Consider the following 26,302-nt stretch of genomic DNA (forward strand, 5'->3'; position numbering starts at 1 on the left):
AGCAGAATCTTTGCTGCTTTTGCTTGTATTCAGCTTAAACACTGAGGGAGAAGAGAATGCCTTCAAGGATTAACTTCCTTCAATTCTGCAGAATTCAGCAAGGCTCTCATCATCCAGGAGAAGCAGCATATGAGCACAGGAAACGGGATTGCAGACCTGAAGGAGTATTGAGCAGTTCAAACTATTGTGTCACACTCCTGTGGTACTTTTCACTCCAAGAACCTCAAATGATCTTTCAATGAAAGAGCTTTCGTGTCTTATGAGATCCCAATTCAGCAGGTAAACCTCCCTTATTCAGAGCCCCTCAAAAGAAAGGCTTTTGGACACAAAACAACTGGATTTTACAAGAATATTAATGAGTATTCTTAATTTCTTACAGAATTATCAAGGTTGGAAGAGACCTTGAACATAATTTAATCCGACCATCAACCCAGTACCACCATAGCCCATACCACCACCATAGGGGTGACAACAGTCAGCCCTAAACCCTATCCCAATATCCCCAAAGCCTCTTGAACACTTCAGAGGTGTGACTCCATCACCTTCCTGGGCAATTTTATTTAATGCTTAGCCAACCTCTCGATGATTTTTTCTTTCCTAATATCTAATCTCATGCTCCCCTGGTGCAATTTAAGGCCATTTCCTCTTGTCCTTTCATTTGATACATGGCAGAAGAGATGACCTCTACCTCACTACACCCTCCTTTCAGGCAGTTGTAGAGAACAATGGGATCCCTCCTGAGCCTTCTTTCCTCCAGGCTCCCTCAAATGGGTGACATAAATCCATTTTCCCCCACCCATTGCATCTTTACAAGGGTGTCTTCTAACCTGGTTTCATTCAACTCAGTCAATCTTTGGACCACATCAGGCCACACATAGCCAGTCCTGGTCCTCATGAAGGTGCCTCTTTGCATTCCAAAGACATTAAATTATGAATCTGCTTCTTGCTTTTCTTCATTATGTTCCAGCCTGCCCACTGGAAGCCTTTTTTACGGCATGGTTGCTCCTCCTTGTCTGCCATGTCTACCTCTTCTAGGAAGTCACCTCCTCCTTGACCCTTCATGGTTATAAAGGATAGAAGAAACCATCCTCCTCTCAAAAGGGCTGCAGATGAGTCAACTGTATCCTATTACAAAGAAATATAAACTCTAAACTGAGGATAAGTAAAGCAGACACTGTCAATTGTACCTTGGCATTATCCTGATTTTCCAGTTGGGAAACAGGAGCCAAGACAAAGAGACATCTAAAGTAATAAAGACTACTGTGAGACCTCTGACTTCCCAGGTGCCTTGCCCAAATCTCCAACTTGACCGGCTTATATGGCATGCCATAAAAACTGAGATGAGTCCATTTAAAAGTCTTTCATGTCCTGGAAACACTCAAAGAACTTACGCACTCACAAGAATGCTGTTTCTATGCATATACATATCATTRGGCTTAATTAATCTGATGTACAAGATTCCGTCTTAAAAATGTCACAAGCCTGGAGGATGCTTTTCCCCACCCACAGCAATCCACAGCATTTTGTTTTTCTCTCTATTTCTCAAAATAAAATCATGGSCAGGCCAGTTTTGTTCAGAGATTAATTTGATTTTTGACTGACTTCACAACCTTCCCAGATTAACCCTGTGGACTGCTGTATAACCATCAGGCCTCTGAGCTGCCTTTTCATTCCAAATCAATGTTTTCTAAATAATTATTTACCCATGAACAGGTCACAGAGGCCCTATGGCAATGTTTTCCTCCCCCTTCCATATGCAGAATCATTACTCAAAAGGGCAATGTGCCTCAGGTTTCGAAACTGCTCACCAAGTCATCTTTTCTTTAAGCCACATTAGCAGCACCAAATCCGGAGAAAGCCTGTCCAGCTCTTCAGAGGAAACAAATTAATKAAATTCCATCAGTGAGAATGAAGTACAGAGGCACCATGAGTGTCTGAAGTTCCTGAGCCCCTCCTAAGCTTTTCAACAAATGGGCCCAGGCAACTGTAAACAGCAATTCTGAAAAGCACAAGGAGCAGTACCATGTAATTTCATTTTTCTATACATCAGTTTTCTTATCCAAAAAGTGTAGATTTACCAGCCAGCCTGAATCACTCAGCATTCTGGAGCTAAAGAAAGCTGTTCCAGGCCTGAAACAGGGCAAGCAGGGGGAAAGGGAGAACCTCACAGAGGTGAGTCCATGGCATCAAAGTGTTAGAGTTGCACAGTGTTTTATGGTGAAGGAACCCACTCCTCCATATGGTTTCTGCTGCATTGAGTAACACCTCTACTTGGACCTGTCCTGAATTTAGCCACAAAGCAAAATTCCCTTGCAAGAAAGTTCAAGTGCTGCAAAAGAATTTGACTTTATCTTCCTCACCAGTTCTGTCAACTCCGTTTTCCTCACCAGTGTTCCCCACCACTTCCTTTGCAGCTTCACTCCAATTATAAATATCTCAGCATGACAGATCTGACCTTCACCTGGGCTGAGTTTAGCTGGTGGAGGAGCAGGTTTCTTCTCCTTCAAAGCTGGTGACCTGGACATGGCAGTGGGTTTGTGAAAGGGACAATAACTGGAGATGATGCATGTTGGAGCAAACACGTAGAGGGCCAAGACCTGAGCTCGTGACTCTTCTTGGCTCTGATGAGATCATGCAGAGCAGGACACGCTCAGGGCTTGTGCCACCACTCACACAAAGTTTCACAGTGAATAAAAYAGATGATTATGGCTAAAAGTCAGATCCTAGAGGAAATGGAGAGTAAAATATGGAAAATGGAACACTGAAAGTGTCTGGGGGAAGTGGTGTTTTGTCCTATGCCTGACTGACGACAGCATGAATCAACATAAATCAAAGGTTCCTTCCCCCTAGCTCTTAAAAACTTTGAACAGTAGGAGACCCACCAATTTAAGGTTAAACAAAAAAAAATGAAAGGATTGATTAGACTGAGGGAGTAAGTTATTGCATGGACTTTAGTACAGGAAATGCTGTATTTAACATTCATTACTTGCCTTTATATTAAGTAAAATGTCAGAACACCTGAGCTTCCTCTCTGCATTTCAATCACCAGAAGTGGGTTATCAGCAGAGCAAAGAGATCACCAACACAAGAGCCAAGCTCTCCACAGTGGTGTGTGGTGGGAAGGCAAGGCATAAGTGGAAAGCAGTTCAGACTGGCTGTGYTGATTTTTTCCCCTGAGGACRATCAGGGCTGCCCAGAGATTGTGCAKCCTSCTAGGAGGTTTTCAAGGTCCACCCAGATAAAGCCATGAGCAGCCTGGTCTCATCTCAAGGCAGWTGCTGTTTAGAGGAGAATGTTGGACTAGAGACTTCTGAGATGTTTTCCACCCTGAATTATCCTGGGATCATACTCTCACTGAAATTGTTTGCRTATTAACTGATCCTGTATTAGAAAAGAAAGCAGCTCCATAAATGGTAGTGAGGACTCTGTCCCAGTACTGGAATATTTGGGTTCTTCTGCCKTTGGTAATGGCCAATTAAGTACCACTGCAATTACATTGCAATTGGGATTACACATAGTTGTCTATTACCTTGATATTAGTATCCAATTTTTATTTCAGTCTGTCAGCAAGCCAGTAATTTTCAGCACAGAAATTTTGCATCCTGTACATACTACATATCATATGGTGTTTTGATGTARTGCCCCTTAAGAGGAAAAAACACACATGCAAGGAAATTAATCTTCATCTCCTGGAGCTGTTCAAACATCCAAGGTTCCATCAGACTCTTCCAGCTTAGCGCCATCTTCCTTTGCATTTCTAGGGGATGAGAACATAAGGAAATGCCATTCCTTTTACATATAAACTGTGCTATTACTCCAACTACTTCTGAGATATTGGTACTGTTTGTTCTCTTAGCAGCAACTTTGAGATACTCAAGCAGTCACATATTGCTCAGAGAAAATGCAGAAGAAAAACAAGCTGAAGTTTTGGTGGAGACCTTAATTATGAGCACATAAGGATAAGTACATTTTTCTTCATTAAGTCCAGAATGTCCAGCCTGTACAAYTCAGCAAGAATTCCTAACCCTTCTCGAGTAATGTCATTGATGCTAGATATTTAGTGCAATGATTTCAGCAGTGAATGTCAAATATCTCTCAAATATTTGTTTGCTTCTTAGCTCCTAAACTGACAAGCTTTAATTTAAGCAGATATAAGTGAAATCTGCCACAGCACATGTTGGCTAAGATATTTAAATTATACAGGCCACAACGAGAGAGACACAGAGCACATGCAATCCTCATTAGAATCAGTGTGGCAGAGGCTCTTCTCATTACAGTTATTTAAACAATAAATTAATTAAAAACTCCGCAAAAAGCCCAAGCACAAAACTCTTCAAGATGTGTGGGAATAATGCCACAGTCTTGCAATCTGCTCTTCCTGGAAAAAAAATGGCAGTCCTCTCATTTCRTCTTTATTTCTCTTTTCCCTACAGATCTCATGTGGAGTACATAATACATAACCAAGCAAATGGGGCAACAGAAAGTGTGAGGATATTAATTCCTGCATCATGCCTTTGTGCAAGCTCAACAGACTCCAGCAGTGTAGGCAGTGGCAAGCTAATCTGGGGGGGGCTCCACAAGGTGCTGAAAGAATTGCCTGCTCTTTCCACATGAGTCCTTAACATGTCATACCTCCCTCAGTCCGTTCTCTTGTCTTCAGCCCATTCTTTAGGGATACACTAAGCTTTACCACCCCAGCCTTTGAGCCTGTTGGCACATTTCAAGCCAGCTACTAGAGGACTAGAAGGTAAAAGATGAAATTACACTAATCATGTGAAAATAAGAAGCCAGTATAAGAAATAATTGTGGTGCTTTTTACAAAAAAGATCTCTAAGAACKCTTTCACCATATTTTTAGTCACCAGAGAATCCCCAGAATCAAGCACTTTGAGGAATTTCCCAGCTGCAGGCAAACTTTGGAATAGAGCTCATACCTTCTTATACACAGGATAATCCAGAAACAAGATCCAAAGCCATAGAAAACCAGGCYTCTCATGTGCCACTCATTAATCCCAGCTATCAGACCCTAATTGTAGGCCTGCTTTTGGATAGAACTAATTGTTATTTCCACCTGTCCCAGCCATTGGAGGACAAAGGACTGATCTAAACCCTCAGCTGGGTGCCACAGTGCCACCTGGGTAAGTGGAGACGCCGAAGAGCAAGGTACCTTCTGTCCCTCCTCTAGCCACTCAATTCTCCTCCAGAGCACTTACTGAGGAACCTCTAATTCTTCTGCTGAGTGTGTCCAGAAATAGAATTATTTTGGCTACCTTGGGACGAACACCTTGGAGCAATCCTACTCCAGAAGGSTTTTAGGACTTAGGAACGAGGTCCTCTGGTGCTGACATTCACTCAGTACATGGCTGGTGGAGACAGGAGTACCCCACTGAATCTATTCTGTTCAACAACCAGCAACGCCTCAGCTCCCGGGGCTGAGTGAGAATGCACAGAGGGGCCTCTCCTTTTGGCATCTGGTCACTTTCTGCTCTACGTGCCTTCATCCCAGGTATTCAGAATTATCCTCTTGGTCTGAAGCCAAGGRAACTGGAAATAACAGATGATGATAATGACTAACTACAGACATCCTGCTAATGCCCTGCTGAGATGATCAGCCAATAARTTTCCATCCAAAGATAAGTGCCTAAGAAAATGGAACATGCCAACCTCTCTCCACTGATGGAAGAGGCAGCCTGGACCATTAAACTTCTCTCTGTTACACAGTACCTTTACAATGTGTCCTTTGGACTCCAAAATATCCAATTCGCTTCTGAAATCCTTTGAACTTGTACCAATTTTATTTTAATAAATATTCCAGACAAACTTGTTAGATTCAGTTGGGATACATTTTKGACTCTATAAATAATGTTCACATATTTACATTATAAATTTAGTGCCGAATTTCAAGTCTTACTTTTTAGATGCCAAATGCTTTTAGCAGAAAGCTTTTTAGATAATAGGATCTTTCTTGTATTGTACATCCATAAATTTCCATCAGTGATAGGGGTGAGTTGAAAGATCAGTTCAACACTGCTGATTAGTTTCTTAATTAAGTTATTGTGTTTTAAAAGGGAAAAATAAATACTGGTCACAATCTAAATGGAAGCAAGCAGAACTTGAAAAGGCTGCCCAATGCAATAAAACCAAGGAAATGTTGTGTTTTTCTCTCTGCAGAAGTGCTTTTGCAAGTGGCTAATGTGGTTTTTCTCCCTCTCAAGAAGTGGACTGGGAATGCTGCACTGAGCTGTCATGAAAGCAGGGGTCAATCAGGGGTGTTTTGTGAGGTGGGGAACGAGATTTACAGCAACATAATCAGTTGGCCAGTTCATCACTGCACACTACACGTGTCCTAAATTAGGARAGCATGAAGCGGGTGGATATATTTTCCTGTTTCATGAGAAGCAAATTGAGCGAGTTGTCCTTGTTCCAGTTCTTTGAGACTCAACAACACATCTCCCAGGAATCTGTAAATCAGCAGCAGGTGATTTTGTTGGCTGTCATAGCATGGACAGGCAGAGCCAGTTATGACTTCTATCAGGCTTTTTTTTTTTTTCTGTTCTTGTTCCTTAAATTCTCTTTCCAGGAAGCTGCAAAACAAACCACAAACTAATAAGTAAAATAGGACAGCACAAAACAAAATTCCAGAGATAAGAGACATGCTGATAACATAGTCTTTGACATCTGTTTGGGAGCATTGCTGAGTTAAATATCAGTCTTTTACCAGATTAATAAAAGTATGCCTGCTCTCTCTCTCTCTCTGTTCATTTATGTAGCCTCTGTCAGTGCAGTATCTGAGCGCCCCTGGAAATACCAACGAATGTACCTCATTGCACCCCTCTGAGGTGTAAAATACAGAGATTAACAGACCTCTGAGGACRGATGTAAATTATATGGCAGAGATTGTGGTTGCTCTTGACTGCAGCACACATCTATGTTACAGGGTCCCCCACCTATTTGGTACATAAGGGGTTGTTACTGATTGGCTCTGTGGCCACTGGAGAGGGAACAAGATTTACATCAAAGACAACTGTGTTGGACATGAAGGGAATCTTCTAGCTGCAGAGAAATGAGACACTGGGACAGGATATTCACAGCAACACTTGTCCTTCAAATAGGTTTTCTAAAAAAGAGGCGATAAATAATCCTCAGGAATAGGTCTTTTGAAAGATGGAAATGCCCTGCTGTGTTCTATGCTGTGGACATGACAGSCTAGGGCATTACCTGGTTTGTTTTGCTGTCTCTAGCTTTGCAGCGCATATCAGGACTCCAGTGGTAGACAAGGAGTGRTGACACTTATTATCACCATGGTAAAATAGAAATGATTTAAGTCTGTTGTGTCAGAAGACACACAAAATTATATACCTCGTGAAGTTCCTGAAATAGAGCAAGCAGCTACAAARGGCCAGGGACAGCAAGGCTGAAGCACAGTCAGTGGGACATGGGGGRACACCTCTGCATAAAGAGACTAGGGCTTTGACACGAACTGTAGGGCGTATGTAAGGTGTGCTGAAAACTAAAGTAACTTTCAGGAATTCTCTCAGCAGCTGATCAGTCAAGAATCCATGAGATGGTAAAGCAAATGAAACAGCCACATCTGCATGGAAGATTTTATGGGTCCAGCCCAACTCCTTTTTTAATTCAACGGAGTGGTTCCATCTGACTTGAGGAGCTTGGGCTTGGCTTCCCCCTTACAAAAAGTGACCCAAACTTCGTATTTTATAAGGGGTTGAATTCCTGTGGAATGCCAAGAAATTTAGCACCCTCCAACGGAGTCTCCTGTTACAGCATACTTGCGTGGGATTTCTGATCATCTGGAAGCCTGTCCTGACCCAAAGTCATGGACAAATAGTGACTGCACAGATGCAAGCAGAGTGCTCTCAACTTTCTTTATGCACACTCAGCAGCTCACAGTGCCCAAGCATTAAAATGCAGATATCACATTTCTGAGCTGGGCTTTCCAGTCAAAAATGTATCTCTGCATAACTCCCCCCAGCCCTAATTTTGCAATGCACCTTTCTCCTTGACTGGGGTTTGCCTCCACCCTCTTTATAGAGATAAAATAATTGAAACAGTTGACATAGAGCATGTGTTCTGAATTTATGTGTTTATGTGTTTTCTAGGGGATTTTTTTTAAATCGAGGGGAAATAGAGAAGAAAAAAAAAAGATCATAAATACCAAACATACCTGCCTATCTATGCAGCAGAAATGAAGAGGATCCGGGAACAAATACAGCCCAGTTCAAAACAAGGGGTTGCATTCTGTGGGGAAAATACATGTCACATCATGTAAGGGTATGTGAGTTTTCTATGGATTAAGCAAACACAAGCATATGCTGCAAGTCAAAAAAAAAAAAAGAATAAAATCTTGTACATGTGTAGAGATACAGATATCTGTCTCCTTCTGCCATTTCTAACAGCATGCAGAGCTAGAGTTCATAGCAGGATCTGGCACTGAGGAACCAACACGTGCATCTGAATGTGGCCCTGCAGAGACAGATACATTTGTTTGTAAGCTGATACTGCATCAGGGGTGGAATATGCAGCTCAWTTCTTCTCTTTTGGCTAATCTGGGGAAGGCTCAAGTCATGAAGCCCTGGCAGCATACCACCCATCAGGGCATTCCTGACACAAGCCTCAAAATCTGAGCAGCCAAGCTCTCAAGTATACACCTGAGAGCTTCCATAGCCCAGCTCACCACGTTACAGGATCGCAGCTGTGATAACTTGATCTTCACTACTCTCTAAGGAGAAATCTAAATCAAAAGCTTTTCAGAGCTATAGGCCTCACTTTTGTGTTCATGAGAGAGAGCATTTTTATGTGGCCATGGTATGTTGCATTTATCTGAAGATTACGTTCAGCTATTGCCTTTCCAAACCTTTTGATACAAGTGCCTGTAGATKTTCACTAGTCTGTCAAGGATAAAATGAATGCAGGGGAATCTTGGAAAGACATCAAGCAGAGAGAAATCTAGATCACAATAACATGATTTCAAGTTTAGATAAAGATTCAAACTTATCTAGGGCCKGGGGTTTAGTTGGCCCTTTTCTCTCCACAACATTGATGCTTACAAAAAACAATTTTAGAGATGCAACTTCTGTGACATCGGCCATTGAGGAACTCATGTTGGTTTTGGTAAGTGCTGTAAAAACTGGTCTTTTTGGCATAGAGCTCACTTTTGCCTCTGGGAAGCAAAGAAAGTAAWAATAGATCAGTAACTACAGCTCAAGAGGCAGATTTACATGGTCCGTGTAAATAAAAAATTTGGCCAGACTTCTTTTATTTCCAACTGTTTCATCTTCATACTATCWTTTCAGCTTTACATTAAAGAAATCAGCCTCAAATCAAAGGCTAGATGTGAAATATCCCTTACCAGCCCTTTTTAACCCCATAGCTGCCCGTTTACAGAGCTTAAGMTCTGGTTCAAAACCAGTCACAACTTCTAAGCTGCTCTCTTTTAACAGAAATTTGAATCTTTTTCTAAGCTTGTTGGCCATAAAACATTTCTCAATTTCAAAATAGCCTGGCTTCCCACATGCATCCCAAGGTCACTTCTGGAGAACATGTCCTAAGTTAGTACACACCACAGGAAACAAAAGGTAAMATTACTTTTCTAGTGTGACATAAACTTTTAAGCCTCTTTCCAGCCCACCTCCTCTCCCATCTCCCGCTAAGGCCAGAAACTTCTTGCTACAGATTTTTGGAACTCGAGGTTAGAAACAGCCATCAGAGGGATGAGGGGAGCACAACTGCTCTCTCCTCACATGGTGAGAGCTACGGGAGAATCGACAAGAATCTGTCCCTCCCTTGACAAACATTGCTGTCTGGATATCGAAACTAGTTGCACATCTCCCCTCTCCTCCCTTGATGAGCAAATCCAGACCAGCGATTCAAAATCTATATGTTCTATATCACCTTCCTTCCTGTTTTAACAAAGACAATTTCAGAATCTGATAAGCTTGAAAACTCCCAGGGCTCAGCACAAATTGCTTTAAATCCCAGTGGGAAACAGATTCTTCCATTTCAGTCACATGGAGTTTGCTCAGAGAGCTGGCGATTCCGAGGAGACTGAACCACAGTTTCTGCTGAGCCTGGGCCTCACTCCACAGTGGCCAGGGCAATGAGTAAAAATTTATTTTTTCCCACAGTGGTGGAATTGAGACATCATTTGCGTAAATATGTTTCCCCATGTTTTAAATGACAGCTACTAAAGGGTCTCCCACACTTTGGGAAGCTGACACACACCTTGGTTTAGTCACCTACTCTGGAAAACTTGGATCAGGTCATGTACCTCCAACAGTTGTCTCAGACTGGATACCCCTGCTGACCTTTAAAACAGAAAACATTCTCCTAAGGTGACGGAAAGGAGAACCTTGATAAAACATTATAGATGTATACAAACATCTCCTTCAGTTAGCACCTGGCAGCCTCCTCACCAGTTCCACCCATCCTCACACMTAAGCCCACACATACAAACCGTTCRCTGCCATCCCAGASACCTTCTCCATGGCCTKCTGGGGGTTTATGCTCAATCCTGATCCGGCCTCAGCCCTCTCCAACCAGCAATACCTTTAACAGTTTGCTGCCTAGCTAACTGAAGGAAAAAGGGGATTATTCTTTGTCACCCTCAGCCCAGCAAGAATCTTCTTTCTTAGTCACTCCAGCCCAATACCATACAAGGTCTCAGGCTTTCTGTACAGGCAGTGGATGTTGTTGCAGCCCTACAGGAGACAAATGTATTCCCTTTCTCCTCAGGGAAAAGGCCAGCACGCAGAGTCTGGTCTTCCATAATACTCAGAAGTCAGCACAGTAATCAGCAAGAGCCAGAAGCTTTTTACAGAGCCCCATATCAAGGACTGCCACCAGGATTTAACAGTGTCCAACACAGGCAGATGTGACCAAAGAAATCCAGCTGCTGCCAAGCATCTTAAGCAGGCCAGCACTCTAAGGTGGTCTTCTCACACCTTCTCCTGAATGTGAGCTGCCCARGCATGCCAAAGGGGTCAGCATCTGCATGGATGTGAGTTCAGGCAAYTGCAAGCAAAGAGAGCACAAATCTTGGAACAGAAAAAAAAAACCCAGTCCTCACCACTCCTTCCCTGCCTCATCTTCCCAGCTGTTGTGTATTCACATGCTAAGGAACTCCCAAACCTTCTCTAAGCACAACAATTTTCAGTGTTCAACTCCAAGTCCTGAACCATTCCTGCTGGCTCCCAGGAGATGCTCTGTGAGGTCCACATGGGGATGCCATGCTCAGGAGTTTCCCAAATGTTCTGCTCTAATTTTGAGGGTGTGTCAGGTAGAATGGCAAGCCCCACACTGCCCTCTGCAAAAGCTCTTCTGTCCTTTCCACAGCCTTATGAGAAGAGGCAGTTTTCCCATCTGTTCAGAACTGAAACACCTTGCTGCTCGCCCCCAGCTTTCCTAACAAAACAGAACATGCACTAGCAGCAAAACAAAACAGCCACCTCCCTTTACAGCAARTTACACAGCTTTGTCTGCCATGTTTTTCTACTCTAAAATCATCCCAAGAATGAAAGCAGTAAGYRGGCACYATCAGGAGGCTGGCARTAAGTATCAGAACAAGTTCCACCAYAAAGCACTTGYRYAGCRACAGATSCAYATGCAATGATKAGGGCAYAGAGAAGCTCATGAGAAACTCAACCATTTTGTCATCAGAGAAGGACTAGAATATTGTGCCATAAATAAGGGTGGGGGCCACACACTGAGCAGTAAGGAGAAAACTAAATATTGAGTTGCTGCTCAGTAATTGAGCACAGCCCATTCTGTGCACGAAACAAGGCAGGGATGAAAGGGGGGAAAATAGCAGAAGTGTAAGTAATTAAAGGCCACGACAGAAAAACATTCCCACAGGGGCCAACAGAAGATGCCAGGGATAGCTGGAGTTCTGGCATCTGCTGGCTTGAAAGTGTCATGCATGTGCATGTATAAGATACTGTGTGTGTGTGTGTGTGTGTGTGTGTGTGTCTGTGTGTGTGTGTATTCCTGCTGTGCATGTGGGATTGCTCCGTGCACAGGTCATCTACATAAAATCAGTAGCCAGGTCCCTTGAGGAAATGCTAGATGGATGGGAACTGAGGCTGGAAGGACAAGTGTCAGAGGTCYAGCAACAAAAAGCTATGCAGAATAACAGAGTGTTTCCTTATACTGTTCATGTACAGATACAATTCTCACTACTGAGGAATCTGTGTGGGTAGCAGGGCATTTAAAGTCAAAGKTGCAGGTTACCTGCGAGAAAACAACAGCCTTGCCTCTGCAACTTTGAGGGCATCCTTTAATTAATTTCTTCTTACATGTGTATGCACGCAGCTTCAGCATGAGCAATGGCTGGAGTAGGAGAAATTCATGATACCTCTCTTCTAGTGACAACTTTTAGTAGGAAGCTGGGTATCCCCCAACCATTTACACCTCTCTCCAGAATGCTGTTCATCTGCAGATCATTGATCAAAATGATCACAGACCAAAAAGTAGTTGTTCCAATTCTGGGACAGACTAGAGGATGAGACAAGTCCTGGGTGGAGCTGGAAAAAATGACAGCAGGCAGCAGATGGGAAGTGGAGGTAGCCCAGGGAGGAGAGGCASTGGAAGCCTGTCTTAGGAGGTAGCAGCTGGGATGAGAGGGGAAGCGGTCAGTTTAASGGGAGAAGAAAATACAGAGCAGTAATGTTGTTTACTCTGGTCACTTCACTGCAAAATACAAAAAAGGAGCACAGAAAAGGAAGATCAGAAAGCAGCTTTTGACTCCTCTGATTTCTGGCAWCCTGGGAAGCCTTGTTCTGTTCATTAAAATAACAACCAGCCTWCACCATAGTGAGAGAGGAGGGTGCCAGCCACCTCTCTTCCAAGACTGACCAAAGCTGCCAGGAATTTTCCCACTGGTTTGGGCCTAAGGGTGCCAGTAAGCCGATTGCTAATCTCTAACACATGCCTTGTCTCAGCAGTCGCAGTGGGGTGAGACACAAGGGTTTTAATTTCTGCTTTACATCCTCCCYGCTAACGCCCAGCACGCCTCTCCCTCCACCACAAGGCTTTGCGACCTCTGCTTCTCCTATTTTCCACCTTCTTTTTCCAAAAGTCAGCCTCAGGGCCGGGGAAGGTGGTGAAGCACTGTGCRGCAGCAAAACCCAAACACGGCTACTTAAAGCAAATATTATTTTTCAACTGAAAGACTTTAAAATTTTTTCTCCCCAGTTTATTTTTAGAACAATGGTAAAACATACAAATCCTGGAGGGCTYGAGCACTTGCCTGCTGTGCTATTGACTTAATTTATTTCTTTAATTTGTTAAAACCTCACAAAAAAAATGTTATTCTTTGGAGACTTTGCTAGCCCAAGTTTTGCATATATTATTTGAAGATTAATGAGGTAGCAGAGGCATTTTTTTTATGGATTCCCTTGGTTTTCTCTCACTCTCCATCACTTTTCCTTTTTTGTTTGGCTCACATGGCAGTGCAGGTCCACGAGTCTGCTAAGAGCTCTCCATAGACAGGATAGAGGGTATGGGAAGAAAGTAATGAAATTTAAAAGCCTCTTTCACAGCTCCTGCCCTTGTCTTTCCCCACTCAGAGATCCCGTGCTCGGCAGGGAGCTGCACCAGCCTCCGGCGGATCCAACGCCTCTGCAGCCCCGTCCTTTGGAGGCTCCGAGGGAGTGGACAGAGCCCAACACCCKGGGCTTACAGGAAGGCTGAACGTGTGACAGCAGCTGATCCTACGCATAGTTCAGAGGTGCCGTCAGCCAGCTCAGTGATGCACAGGGGCCCTTCTCTTGGCTCACTGAGGAGTCTGCTGACACTCCCAGAGACTCTTGGGGAGCGCTTTGGATCCCGGCCCCGGAAACCTTCCCATCGACCTGCTCCTCTTACGGGAACTGAGCACTGCCTCAAGTGTGGCAGCGGCACAGACTTCCGTGGGGATGGCTAAGAATCAGATCTGTTTCTCTTTCTTCACCCAGAATAACCAGGCTATTTGTCAAGAAGACACGCTATGCTTAGAGGTGTCTAAATACTTTCTTTTTCAGCCCACACGCAGCCTCTATTCCACACAGCRCAGATTTTGCCTGAAAGGAGGTGAAATGGAGAGACAGAAGAGGAAAACAAAAACTGAGGGAGTAGAGGGAGAGTGGGTCAAGATACTGGGGCTAGGGCAGAGAGACATGTGACAAGTTCTTTGTGATAACTTTAGTGACAGGGTAGGTCTGTGATGGGGCAAGGGTGTGTGAAAGGGAAAAGAACTCACTGCAGAATCCTGCTGCAGAAGTGAGAAGAAAAGTGCAAGTCTCTTGAAAAGCAGCCAACATAGACCTCCTGTCTTTCTTCATGTGCAAAACAGATTTTTAACCTGAAGGGACCAAAAAGAAATGGCAAGCAGCCACTCTTCTAGCTTGCCTCCCTGCTTTCGGGGAAGTCTGCCCTGTGCTTTAGGGCTGGAGCCTCCTATACGCAAAAGGACTGCAGATGAATGACCTTCAGCACGGCTGAGGCCAGGCCACTCAGCACATCACAGCCCTGAAACCGCTTGGAACAGTTTGGAACTCTGCCCAGCTTGACCCATGAGAGAGCACACAGTAGGAGCTGAATCAGGGATGCTAACCATGGTATGATTTTGTTCAGGTGAACCAGCTAGCAGTCCAAGGGCCCTGCAGTCTATGGGGCAAATCCGTGCAGATGGGTATCTTAACAGCAACACTGAGTGTGCCACTGGTGCAGCACTGAGCCTCATGATCTGCATTTGTGCCTGAATCAGAGTGTCAGCCATGACCAGCCAGATGTCTGCAGGCTCTGTCCTGCACACTCAACTGCCCCGCTTCAAGGGCTGGTGCTACACAGACACAAAAGTTCTGTGAGAAATCTGGCTCCTGTAGTGTGCCATTGAGGCAAATACCATCATCACGTTTTTCTCACCCTGTCTTATTTTTCCACACAGAAACAGCAAGGCAGAGCAACAGTGCAGGAATAAGGAAATGACAGGAAAGTACCAGTCTGGAACAGCCAGCTCAAAGACAATGACACACAATAAAWAACCCTGAATACTGAAAAACAGGGCTGCCGTTCTCTGTCATGCCAGAAATGTCATAAACCACAAAAGAGACATTCCAACCATTTGAGGACCCCCCGGAAGAATTTTTATAGCACCATATTTCATAACTTCTTTTGCTGTCTRGAGGGCCTAATTTCCTAACCTGTGTCTTCCTCTGTCTCCCCATTCATTCAGAAACTCAATCTCCTCTGCTGCAGGTGCATTCAAGTCACTGGCTACCCATCTCTAGAGGCACCTAGGGCCCTCCAGAAAAAATAAAGCACAGCTTCATGCAAGATGCTTAATRCTGGGATCCAAAGGAAGGGCTGCTGATGGAAGCAAAACATAACAATAGCTCAGCTCTGGTTCAGAATGAGCAGTAAGATCAGCTGAGGGGAAGTGTCCCTCAGTGATAGAGGCAACACTTCTGTCCATGTTCAACTCTGTGCTATCAGACAAGGTAGCTTAGGGCTACTTTGGGCATTTCCAGATGAGTTGCAAGCACAGTCTTACACCCTCTTAGGCAACTCTGAAAAAAATAACAACATTTATTCTACCAACAGAATTTCAAGTGTGCAGAGGCAGCCCTAACACCTTTGAATATCACTGACTGGATTCCTCAGTATATCACTGATCAAAAACTTGACAGGATTCCCCTTCTGCATCTTTTCATTTTTTTTTTTAATGGTATGACACACGGTAAACAATACCACACAGATATGGTAATGGTACTTAAATAATCCCATACATAGCAGAGATTCTTGCATACATTCATTTAAAGTAGGCCTGAGGCAAGCCAAATACACAAACAATTAGAGATCTGTAGGCATGCCAAGAAATATTCTTGCAGCATATAGGCCCAAGAGAAAATATAGTGAAGATTAAGAATATTATTAACACATATCTGGAGATAACAGTATTTGATGATTTCCTCTATGAGTATCTCTGTGATCCTGACAAATCCCAGAAAAAGAACTGGACTGACATTTTCCACATTTACCTACAAGAGTSAAATCTATAGCACTGCAGTAGAGCTAAGTATCTTCAATTTAAACAGCTGCTAAGCCATCTTCCTTTGTTTTGTTACACAGTAATTAGATCCACCTCACTCACTTCACAATCAATGTTTCTGTTTCACTCACATCCCAAGACAACTTCTGTTCCCTTTTCTTTAATTTTTTTTTCCACAAAAAGGCTTTTTTTTCCCCTCCTGAGGCTTGTAAGTTTTTTGTTACCATTACAATCTTTGGCACACAAAGCAGGTGGTATCAGAAAGTGCAAATGCCTCCATATTCTTTGAATTGCTATAAACTGCTTTATGGTTCTGCTCATCTAAAATACCCAGTCGTTTGATATCTCAGCCAGTCCATTCCATGCTCACGAGTTAATAAGACCAGAGGCAGGGAGAGACATGAGAAAGGCCACCCAATAAAAGTGACAAAATGAAGATCAAAACATKCTGCTGTGCTGTCACACGGTCAGGTACTGAACTGTACCTGGTGCAGTCACTGATAACAGGCTGGATAATGCTGCACTTGTCCCTTTGCTGTGACCTTCACCAGTCACCTGGCTCTAGCCTTACGAGAGCTGATTAACTTTTAAGTTAAAAAGGCTTAGATTAAAATTATTAGCAGCCCAGGAAAATCCTCAAATAGCTTCCCTGAAACAAGAGGAATGACTTTGAAATTACAAGCCCTGTGGAAAGGACTCCACATAATTTGATAATGGACACAGATAATTTTCTTCTCTGTTAAACCAGCAGGAACTGAGCACTGAAAGTYCATGCCTACTCAAGGGATAGGGGGCTAACCCATGTAGCATGAGGTTACCCAGTGCCCAGGTYAATCCTTGGAGCTGCTCAGGTACAAACTGCTCCATACAGCAAGTACTGTTCTGACCCTGAATCCAGAAACCACAGCTTAAGCATTGCTGTAGGCATCAGTGCCATGAGGTAAGCGTTCCCAAGCTCAGTGCTCCTGCTCCTGTATGTACTGAGAGTCAAGTGAGGGGCAGGAAACTCACTATTATAAATAATAACTTAAGCCTTTATTAAAACACCATGATGAATATTGTCTGCATTTCAGAGAATTCTCACACCTGAAAATTGCTAGGAAAAATAGGACACATCTAATTTGCAAAATAATAATAAAAAAAATACTTCAATGGATTCTCCCTTAGGAGTATTAAAATAAGGGTTGCCTCTTCCTGCAAGTGGAGGGAGCTGAGAASGGTTCACCACACTTTTTACCAAATAAAGCTCTTATTAGAAACAGAATGCATACCACAGGAATTATTTGTTGGTGCATTTTACTGCGTTAGATCAAAATTCTTGTGAGCTCAGCTACCATCAGAGTATTCAAAAAGAAGAAGAGGGAGTCTAAAAGACTAATAATCTGCSACTGCTACTGGACATCCCAGTCTGCAAAGAAGGCTGACCAGTTTACCTCCTGGCAAACTTGGTATTTCACACAATGACCTGGAAGGAGTCCACTTWAATAAAATAACTAGGAAAGCCCAAATAACTAGAATAAAAGTACAGGTATGATTTGGTTACCTAAGACATCAAATAGTTTTACAACTAGTCTCTCAAAAACAAAGGAAAAAAMCCCATCAAAATGCTGAATTTGGCTTTCACAGTGCAAAGAACAGCTGGAGCATTTCTGCATGACTTAGTTTAATGCAGCAAGATTGGAATTTTTAAGTTCCCAAGGAAAAAAAAAAAAAGCAGCACATTTGCTTTTCACTTTCTGCTATCGGTACCAGTTACCACCTGGATCCAAGTATTTGCCACTTAGGATCCAACTACTGAAAAATCCACATAATTAATTGGTATCAAACCAAAGGCCTGTGAAACATCTGTACTCAAGGAGTGACCTTTTGATGAGAGAAGACCATGCCTTGACTCCCTAAGTCCTGCAACACAGACTTGCTTCTTCGAAAAACTATTTCCCAGCTCAGAGTCCTGCCAGCTGGGCAGTGAAGTGCAGGTAAGATATAAACAAACACAGGAAAAGGGAGAGATTTCTTAGGCATTATTGTAGGTTCAGCAAGTTTCACTAATTTGCCTCTTCCGGGAAAATTCAGACCCCTATTGGATTTCTTCTCTAATACTATCCTGAAACCTACACAACACTGCAAGCAGTGCATTAGGGTGGGCACAGATCCCATCCCAGCAAGGAACCCATACAGTCACAAGGCAACAGCTGGGAACTTACTTGGGAGTTACACACATCAGCTGGAGGTCCCTATGGGRTCAGAAAAGCAAGGGATCTAGAGACCTATTTGCCTCAAATTTGTTCCCTAATTCCATGTTTCTTCCTATGGAGTCCTCTCACACACCCAGGCATGGGTACAGGCACAATATATGCTCCTGGATGCTGTTCTTTCAGAAAGACATAAAAACATACCGCAGCTCATGCCAGGTACTGGCACTTGTTTTTAATCTTACAGGGCTGTTTCACCTAATGGCTCCAAACCTGGCTTCCTGAAAGCAGCAGGGGACAGCTGCTGAAACACCATCAATCCAGAAAAAGTCAACATGACCTGTGGATGTGGTCCAGCTCTGCCAGGAAGGGCCCAACAGCGAGGGTGGCTGAGGAAATATTATTGCAGCCTGGAGGCTTTCTCATGCAGAATTCTATTTTGGTGCACCATTTTTTGTTGCTTGAGCATTCCCCAGACATTCTGAAAACTCCAGACGTAATAATACTTAGTTCTAGGTCACAATGTTTTTATTGATAATGGTTTCACCATCGTGACGTGGGTGTGAACGCTCATGAACGCTGCAGGATTACACACACCGAGTAATCACTCGCCACAGCCCACAACGTGTAATGTGCCCACCAAAAAGCACAGTAAATTCAATAACACTGATTTCCTGCCAGTCCAAACAAACATTTTCCCCTTGCTAGCAGAGCAAAAGAGTACTAACCCACAGARCAGCAGTGTTTTGGAACTTCGTGTAAGAGTAGCAAGAAAAAAGTCACACTGCTATGAAGTGACATGGAAACATCCGTAACACATTTTTGTCATCARCATAGGAGCGGTGGTTAGACACAAGGAAATGTTTATTTGATCCATTTGCTAACATATAAATCAGTTTCRTAATGTGTGTTCCCAAGCAATGAACCAATTTGAGGTGAGCTATTTGAGGTGATCACTGCATGCTCTGAGGCAAGACAGCCATTTGAGTAACAACTATATCTTCTCTTTCCACAGACTGCAGAGTTTGCAAGAGGAAGAGGGCTGCAATGAAAATAACTTTACCCATTTTACTTGAGCCATGTTAATTGTTTTCACTTGGAAAAAAAAGGATGAAACTGTGACTTAGTCAATGGGAATTCCTCAAGGACTTGGGTAAAGTTGTCACGTGTATCCACTTGCCCTAACCTTTGGCCTTTTGTCTAAGTACAAGGGGCATATCAGTTAAGTRTCTGATGTGCTCTCTCTGGGAAACTCAGAGAGTTAATAAGTAATTTCCAACTATTATAATTTTGATGCATGGAAAAAAATAACTTGGCTTTCCTCAGACAGTACAGCTGGGTAAGTTCAGAATTTCCCGGCACTGTTTAAGGCTGGGTGGGGTGGGAAAAAGGAGAAGGAAAAAGAGAAACAAATGAAGTTTGCTAAAGAAGGAAAAGAAAAGAAAAAAGAAAGTGTAGGAATCCTGCCAGAAGTTCAGGAAATCTTTTCTTCTTTGTTTTGCTTATGGAGATCAAAAGATCCAAATTAAATATGAATCCCCTTGCARAATGCTGATAACTTTGCTCAAACTAGGGCAGCTAAGGTGCTGAGAAGTCACGAARCTCAGCTGWAGTYCTTCAGATAATTCATACAAACAAGTAGCTTAAGCAATAGGTCTCGTGTCTGCAGGATCAGCACAGGAGCTCTAATCCTTAAGGAGGAGCTGACTTTGGGTATGTTCACAGCCCAAAGCAGGCCTATCTGAGTCCTCCAGGCACCTCCACAGTACAAGCAACTGCAGAGGAGATCTTATAATCCCAGCAAAGCCACTGCCACGTTTCAGGGAGATCTCACCCCCAACAGAAGAACACACAGAGGATTGCAAGCACCTTTTCCAAGCTGCAGCACAGCAGAGTGAAGTGTTTTAGCCATCATGTAAATGGGATGACTCATTTTTCCCTGTGCCRGTGGATGGGGCTGTGCTCACACCTGTGCCTGGCCTCCAGTTGGAAGGACAGAATTCCAGTCTCAAGAAGGGACCTTCTTATTGCCTGTTGATCTTTTGTAGCCTGTAGCCATACCCTGAAATCAAATCTACAATTTCATTGCACTAAATCACTTATTTTTCACCTAAGCACCTCAGAAACAAACCCTCAAAAGTCTACATCACACTCTGTGTCCCCACTGAAAAAAAAGACAACCAGTGCACAAACTAATTAATCRACAGAGGGTATGCATGGTGGAAGTCAAACCCACCTGATGAATCCCATCCATAAATGATCAATCTTCTCTCATTTACCCCATGGCTTCCCTAAGTGACAAGATTTTTCTCTCTAGGCTTTTTGAAATGCAAAAGTATCCCTTAATATGCACAGGAACAAATTCAGGACCATGCCTACACACAAATATTTATCAATATTTGGTCTATATATTGATCTTACCAATGTCAGTGACTCCCCTGACTGGCTTCCCGTGGCCAAGCAAGAGCAAATAAAATTTTAAGAGAAATCTGAAGTTAGGCAATATATCCTGCAGATGTATGCAAGCCAGTACCTCCCTCTCACTCCCAAGTTTGGCAGGCAGTGTTTTCAGAACCAGCTTGCAGGAGGTGGCTCTGCAAGCAGGTAGGCTTTTTAAAGCAGTGCATAGGTACAGAGATGATTTTCATGTCAAGAAAATAATGCTAACTCTATGAAAAAACATGTTTACTTCAGAGATTCAGGGACCTGAGAAGCTGAGAAATACCACTGGAATCCCACCCAATCCAAAACATAGTCCAGGGGATTTCATCCATTCATTTCTGCAGCTGTCTTGCACCTCCCACTTTATTAAACTCCTAACTTTTAACTAACCTCAAACCTGMATTCCAGAATTAAAATTACCTTAGAAGTCCCAGTCTCTTCAAGGCCATGTTAACACAGCCTTGTGTAACACAGATCTGGGGTCAGGCCACTAAAATATGACTGTGCAACCCTATTGTTAAGAACCTGCTGCTCAGCCTCCTCCATATCCCATGAAGCTTCCTTGTCAYGCAGTAGGAACCTTTCCAGGAAAGAACTTGGCCAAGTCCCACCTGTCAGGGAACATTTCCTCATGTTTAATWGGACAATCATTGGCAGATCCAAGTCAGCATGGGTCTGTCTCCAGAAATGCCCTATCCTGACTCCAGCCCATCCATAAGGYAAGGATAAGTTTCTTTCCTAGTTCAGTTTGGGTGCAGGGTGAACTGGAGAACGACCCCAAACTTGGAACAGTGCTCAAAAGGCAGCCCAGCCAAAGCCTACCTGCCAGAAAACCMATGAAGACTCTTTTGATCATCCTCCCTTCATCTGAAGCATTCTTATCAAAAAGCAAATGCATGAAACCCCTCCTCACTCAGAGCATAATTCTGCAGGTTCAAGAAACGATCAGTACAATGCAGTTTGGGAGGAAGGAGTTCAATTATGCAGTGCGGCACTATTAAAATCAGTCATATAAACTGATTGCTCATCTAAGCCCTCGCACTCTTTGGCCCACTTGCTCTGTTGAGTTTCTGCTTTGTACTCCACTCTGCAGCTGCCTTGCACCTCCCACCCTCCCACTCCTTCTTTACTGTCTTCATGTAAATCAAAAATCCATCAAAGCTCACTTCTTCAGTAATAAATCACTCCTTTGGATTACTCAACTATAAAACTATGACCTTGTGGCTGCAAAGGCAGAGTATGTGTGAGCACCTGGATGACAGCAACTAAAAGTGAAAAAGAAGTATTTTAATAATATTTAAAATTTACAGATGGCCTTCTCTTCTAGGCACATCTGGKCTCACCAGAAATTCTCATTTCTGGCTTACCAGTCACCACCTCCACCCCCACCCCCCCCAAAAAAAACCAAAAAAAAAACCTCAAAAACAAAAGCCCAAAGCATTCCAATCCTTTCCTGTGTTATTTTTTCTGTTGGCATGCTGTATTTATAGCTTCCCTTCCTGAATACAGGTGAGTACAAATGTCAGAGGCAGAGTAGAAATGTTGGGGCACATGCAATGCATTCTTGGTTTCTTCTAAACATCAGACCATATCACAAATTCAAAAAGAAAGAAAAAATAATAATAAAAAAGAGCACTCAGCCTCCATCTACTTGTTYCCAAGCCAAGATAAGGAAATACCTCAAACTTTTTCCAAAGCCTCATATTAGCTCCCATCAAAGCCAGGAGAATCCATCCTATTGCTTCCCTTGCTAGTTCTGCTTCGCTGCATTCCTACAGAGCTTCTGAATTTGTTCAGAGCTTGTTGATGTTGTTGTTGTTGTTATTGTAAAAGCTGAGTGTTACACAAGACAGAGAGCTTGACAGCTTTCCCACAATCCTCAGCATGTGGGAATAGCGAGTAACAAAGTGTTAACACCTGCCAACTGGTGGTTAGGTGTACATGTCTCTGTTAACAACAAACACTGCTGCTAGCAGTCATCAGAGCAAAGCAGCAAATCTGTTCCCTACTTCAGCCTGGAAAATACCAAACAATTACAAAAACAAAAAAAAAAAAAGCACCTAATTGCTTGATTAAGATGTATCAGTGTTGGAAACTGCTGATCTAGAACATTGAATCTCTGACACTTGCTTCACTCTTGATTAAACAGAAATGTTTAAAACCAGTTATTGTGCAGGCAGAAGCTCGGAGCACTGTGTACCATCCAGGGATTTGTGACAGTGAAACTTTTTACAGAGAAACAGAATCAGAACCACCTCCTCTCTGCTGTTTCATAAAAGCACCAGATGCCGAGACTCTCAAGCTGTTATAAAAAAGGGATGTAAGAGCACTAATGAAGGATTAGGAGTTGGGTAGCTCCTTGGACCTTCAAGGGGAACCTTGTGGAAAAGTCCAGTTCCTGCTCTGAAAAATGCTACTAATCATGGAAGTCGGGACCGTTTCTTTATGGAGAGAGGGATTAGTTGTGTACTTTTAAAAATCACGTTTTCATTTGTGATTTCMTAGGCAGCTCTGTGAGCCAGGTGGCACTGATTTATAATCACCAATTTGCATGTGACTAATGTCCCAGACCTGAGGCTAAAAGCCTGCTTGCTCTAGATTTGCCCGCAGTAGCCAGCTTGCTTGTTTTAAAGTTCTTTCACCGTGACAAAAAGGTAAGAGAGAAGTGAGTCAACTCACTGGTCTCAAGTAGAGAATGCTAAATCAAAAGAAGGGAAACTTCATTAATCTAACAGTACTCACAAAAGTTCACTGCTGCCCAAATTTCCCTAACTGTGCACACACAAACTCCAGCTCAGCTGGGGGAGGCGCATTAATCCTAATTTCCATCAGACTGTACTTTTACAGTAATTGCTATCAAGAAAATAAAGTATTCCATTCTTTAGTGTGTGTCTGTGTGCGTACGTGTGTGTGTAATTTTACATTTGTATCTTTCCCCTAAACATATTATCTGAAATACTTCAATTGTACCTGATTAATCAGATGGTSGCCAGGACAAGAGATAATTTTAACCTACACCAGCTCCTGAATCTAAGTCACATATGAGGARAAGGGTGAGTGGAAGGCATGAGTAACTTCTCTTGGTGGTTGTACCTATATTTGCCACATTAATATTGCATGAAACAAAGATTTCCAGTAGTCAGCACCTTGAAACAGAGGACACACATTCTCCTTATTTAATGAAACATCAAGTATTCGAAAATCCTAYAAATAGTAGATAGTAAGTGGTAATAAACTGTCTTACAAAGGCTGGCAGAACACTGTTTGACTCAAAGCAACAACATTCACCAACTTGCTATGGCAAAGGCTCAAACAACCTTCAAATTAAAGCTCCCCGCAGAAGGTTCTGTGGATAAAAATGGACAATTATTTAGYTGGTCAAAAGTGGCTTTCTCCACCAGGAATGGAGGAATAAGGTAATCTACTTGCCTGCCAACACAAGTATTGACCGATTTACTGAGATAGATATTTCCAAAGAGCTGTTAGAAAGCTTTTTTGGTCTAGGAGGTTTAGGATCACCTGCATCAGAATAGTATTAGAGGAAAATTTCTAGCTTTGTGTGAATATTCAAGCCCCTTAGCAGATGAATTTAGAATCTCAGTCACATGGTTTCTGTGACTCAGTCACTTGTTAGTCATCTTCTGCCCATTATATCTCAGAAAGTTACAGATACCCATAATTAGAAAGGCAATCCCCCTCATTCTGTCTCTTTTCTACCCGTTCTCTAGATAACATGTCCTTTCACTCCCGTATTTACCAGAGGTCTTGTGCTATTTATTCCCATTCCTCTCTCAGATTTATTTCCTTGCAGTCTCACCCGTTTTATACCCTCACCACAGTCTCTAGATCCTACCCTGTGTTCAGAAGGTTACAAATCAACTGCTGCCCTGGCACTTCTCTTCAGTCGTCCTTTTTCTGAACCTACAGCTCTGCCTGGCTCCTTGTGTCTCTCTCTTGCACAGGTTTTTACCAACAGGTGCCTTCTGTGCTCCCACAGGCCCTATTCCATGCAGTGCCATTCTTGCAGAGTCTGGAAGCATAATGCAAGAGACCTGGATTGCCTCTGTCTAAACCTCTCCTGGGCTGGTTTCTTTAATTTCTCTGAGTTGTTGATCTGTAGAGCGGATGCTTCTGTTCTTCCTCAAAGTGGGTTTGCTACCTGACATGTTATTATGTTATTTCTGCTCTTGCATGGGACTCCCTCCATGCATCATTATACCAGTTCTCTGTCCTTTGCTGCATCAAAGTTTCTTGGGCGTGCCTTGCAACCCTCTATCTTCTCTTCTTGCTGTTCAGTCAACTCCCACCATCCCTCTGCCAGAGAGAGCTGCATTGATCAGAAGCAAGTCTTGTTTTCCCAATTCTCCATTACAGATATTGCAGTTTCTCAGGGTTTTTTTTTTTGTTGTTGTTTTTTTATTTGTTGTTGTTTTGTTGTTTTTTGTTTGTTTGTTTGTTTGTTGTTTTGTTGTTTTGGTTTTTTTCGTAATCTCCATTTGGTAAAAAGAAGAGATCTCTGAACTACCAAAGCCAGAGGAACAACTGTCATTCAGCCWGAGACAGTGGAGCTCCTGTTCACAAGGACAATCATAGAGAAATGCTGGAATTACCAGAGTCTGATCTGCAGTTGGCAAAGGGGCATGCAGCACTTAAATCTCAGATTTATGGCCCAGGTACTGGGAAGCAGGAAAAGACTGGGAAGGACAGATCCATACATGCCCCTATAACACTGAGCACACTGAATATGAGGATGAGAGTCCTCTCACACAAAACCACTGCATAATCCTCCCTTAGGAAAAAGCACCCTGGAAAATTTCAGACCAGTCCTAAACTCTCATGCCCTTAATGCCATAAACATCGCACACTGACATCTATAATGCCTCTGCCAATTTACAAATTCTTCCTGAATAACTCTTTCTTTGGTGGTAGAAGACATTAGGTTTACTACTGGCTCATTATCCCATTCCTGTCCCAAACACACGGCATGCACATTTTACCTGAGAATAACCTGCCTTCTTCAGCCCAGGATAGCCCCTTTTCCAGAAGCACTCCTACTCCTCAGGGTGCTTGCTGGGCACTGCCAGGCTGCCAGKCAGACAGGTGCACACCAGAGCAGTAAGGTTAGCTTAGATCCTACTGATCTGAATTTTATCCATTGTGTTTCTTTCTGAAGCAACCATCTTCAAGGCAGGTTGGTATCTCTGTTCAGGCACCTTGTAGCACCCGAGACCACAATATTAGAACACTCCTGCAGCGGAAGAATTAAATCTAAAAGCAGAAAAAMCACCACAGTCGGGTATTTAAAGCACAGAGCACACAATCTTGATTGGGCACACAAAGTCTGTCTCCATCCATATTTTACCAGGTGCTGAGGGCTCTGGYGAGCTCTGATTCTGCATCGTGGGGTCACATGCTTTCCCTACTGACCCATGCACATTCCTGTCTTCAGTCTTAACATGAACAGGTTTAAGTATCTTCCTCCCCTGCTATGCTCAGATGATGGCTGAAAGCTACATCTGCATCATGTTTTCCCATTAGGTCAATRCCAGCCAACAAAGGAGCATTTGCTTCTGGTTCTTTAGCTGAATAGGAGAAAACAATTGGAACAATATTAGCCCAAAGAGGGA

The 26,302-nt window shown here is 43.0% G+C and overlaps 1 long non-coding RNA gene across 1 annotated transcript; it reads right to left on the bottom strand.

Annotated features, from left to right (window-relative positions):
* Window positions 1–5,501: 5,501 nt before the first annotated feature.
* On the bottom strand, window positions 5,502–25,735 carry LOC130573108 (uncharacterized). Its single transcript, XR_008965295.1, has 3 exons — window positions 25,673–25,735; window positions 8,182–8,255; window positions 5,502–6,583 (listed from the first exon to the last, which is right to left on the bottom strand). It is a non-coding gene; the product is annotated as an uncharacterized LOC130573108 (long non-coding RNA).
* Between the last annotated feature and the right edge of the window lie 567 nt (window positions 25,736–26,302).

The sequence above is a fragment of the Malurus melanocephalus genome, unplaced genomic scaffold (genome assembly GCF_030028575.1).
Source record: "Malurus melanocephalus ecotype Western Australia unplaced genomic scaffold, MMel_1.1 scaffold_51, whole genome shotgun sequence".
In the NCBI taxonomy this organism is placed as follows: Eukaryota; Metazoa; Chordata; class Aves; order Passeriformes; family Maluridae; genus Malurus; species Malurus melanocephalus.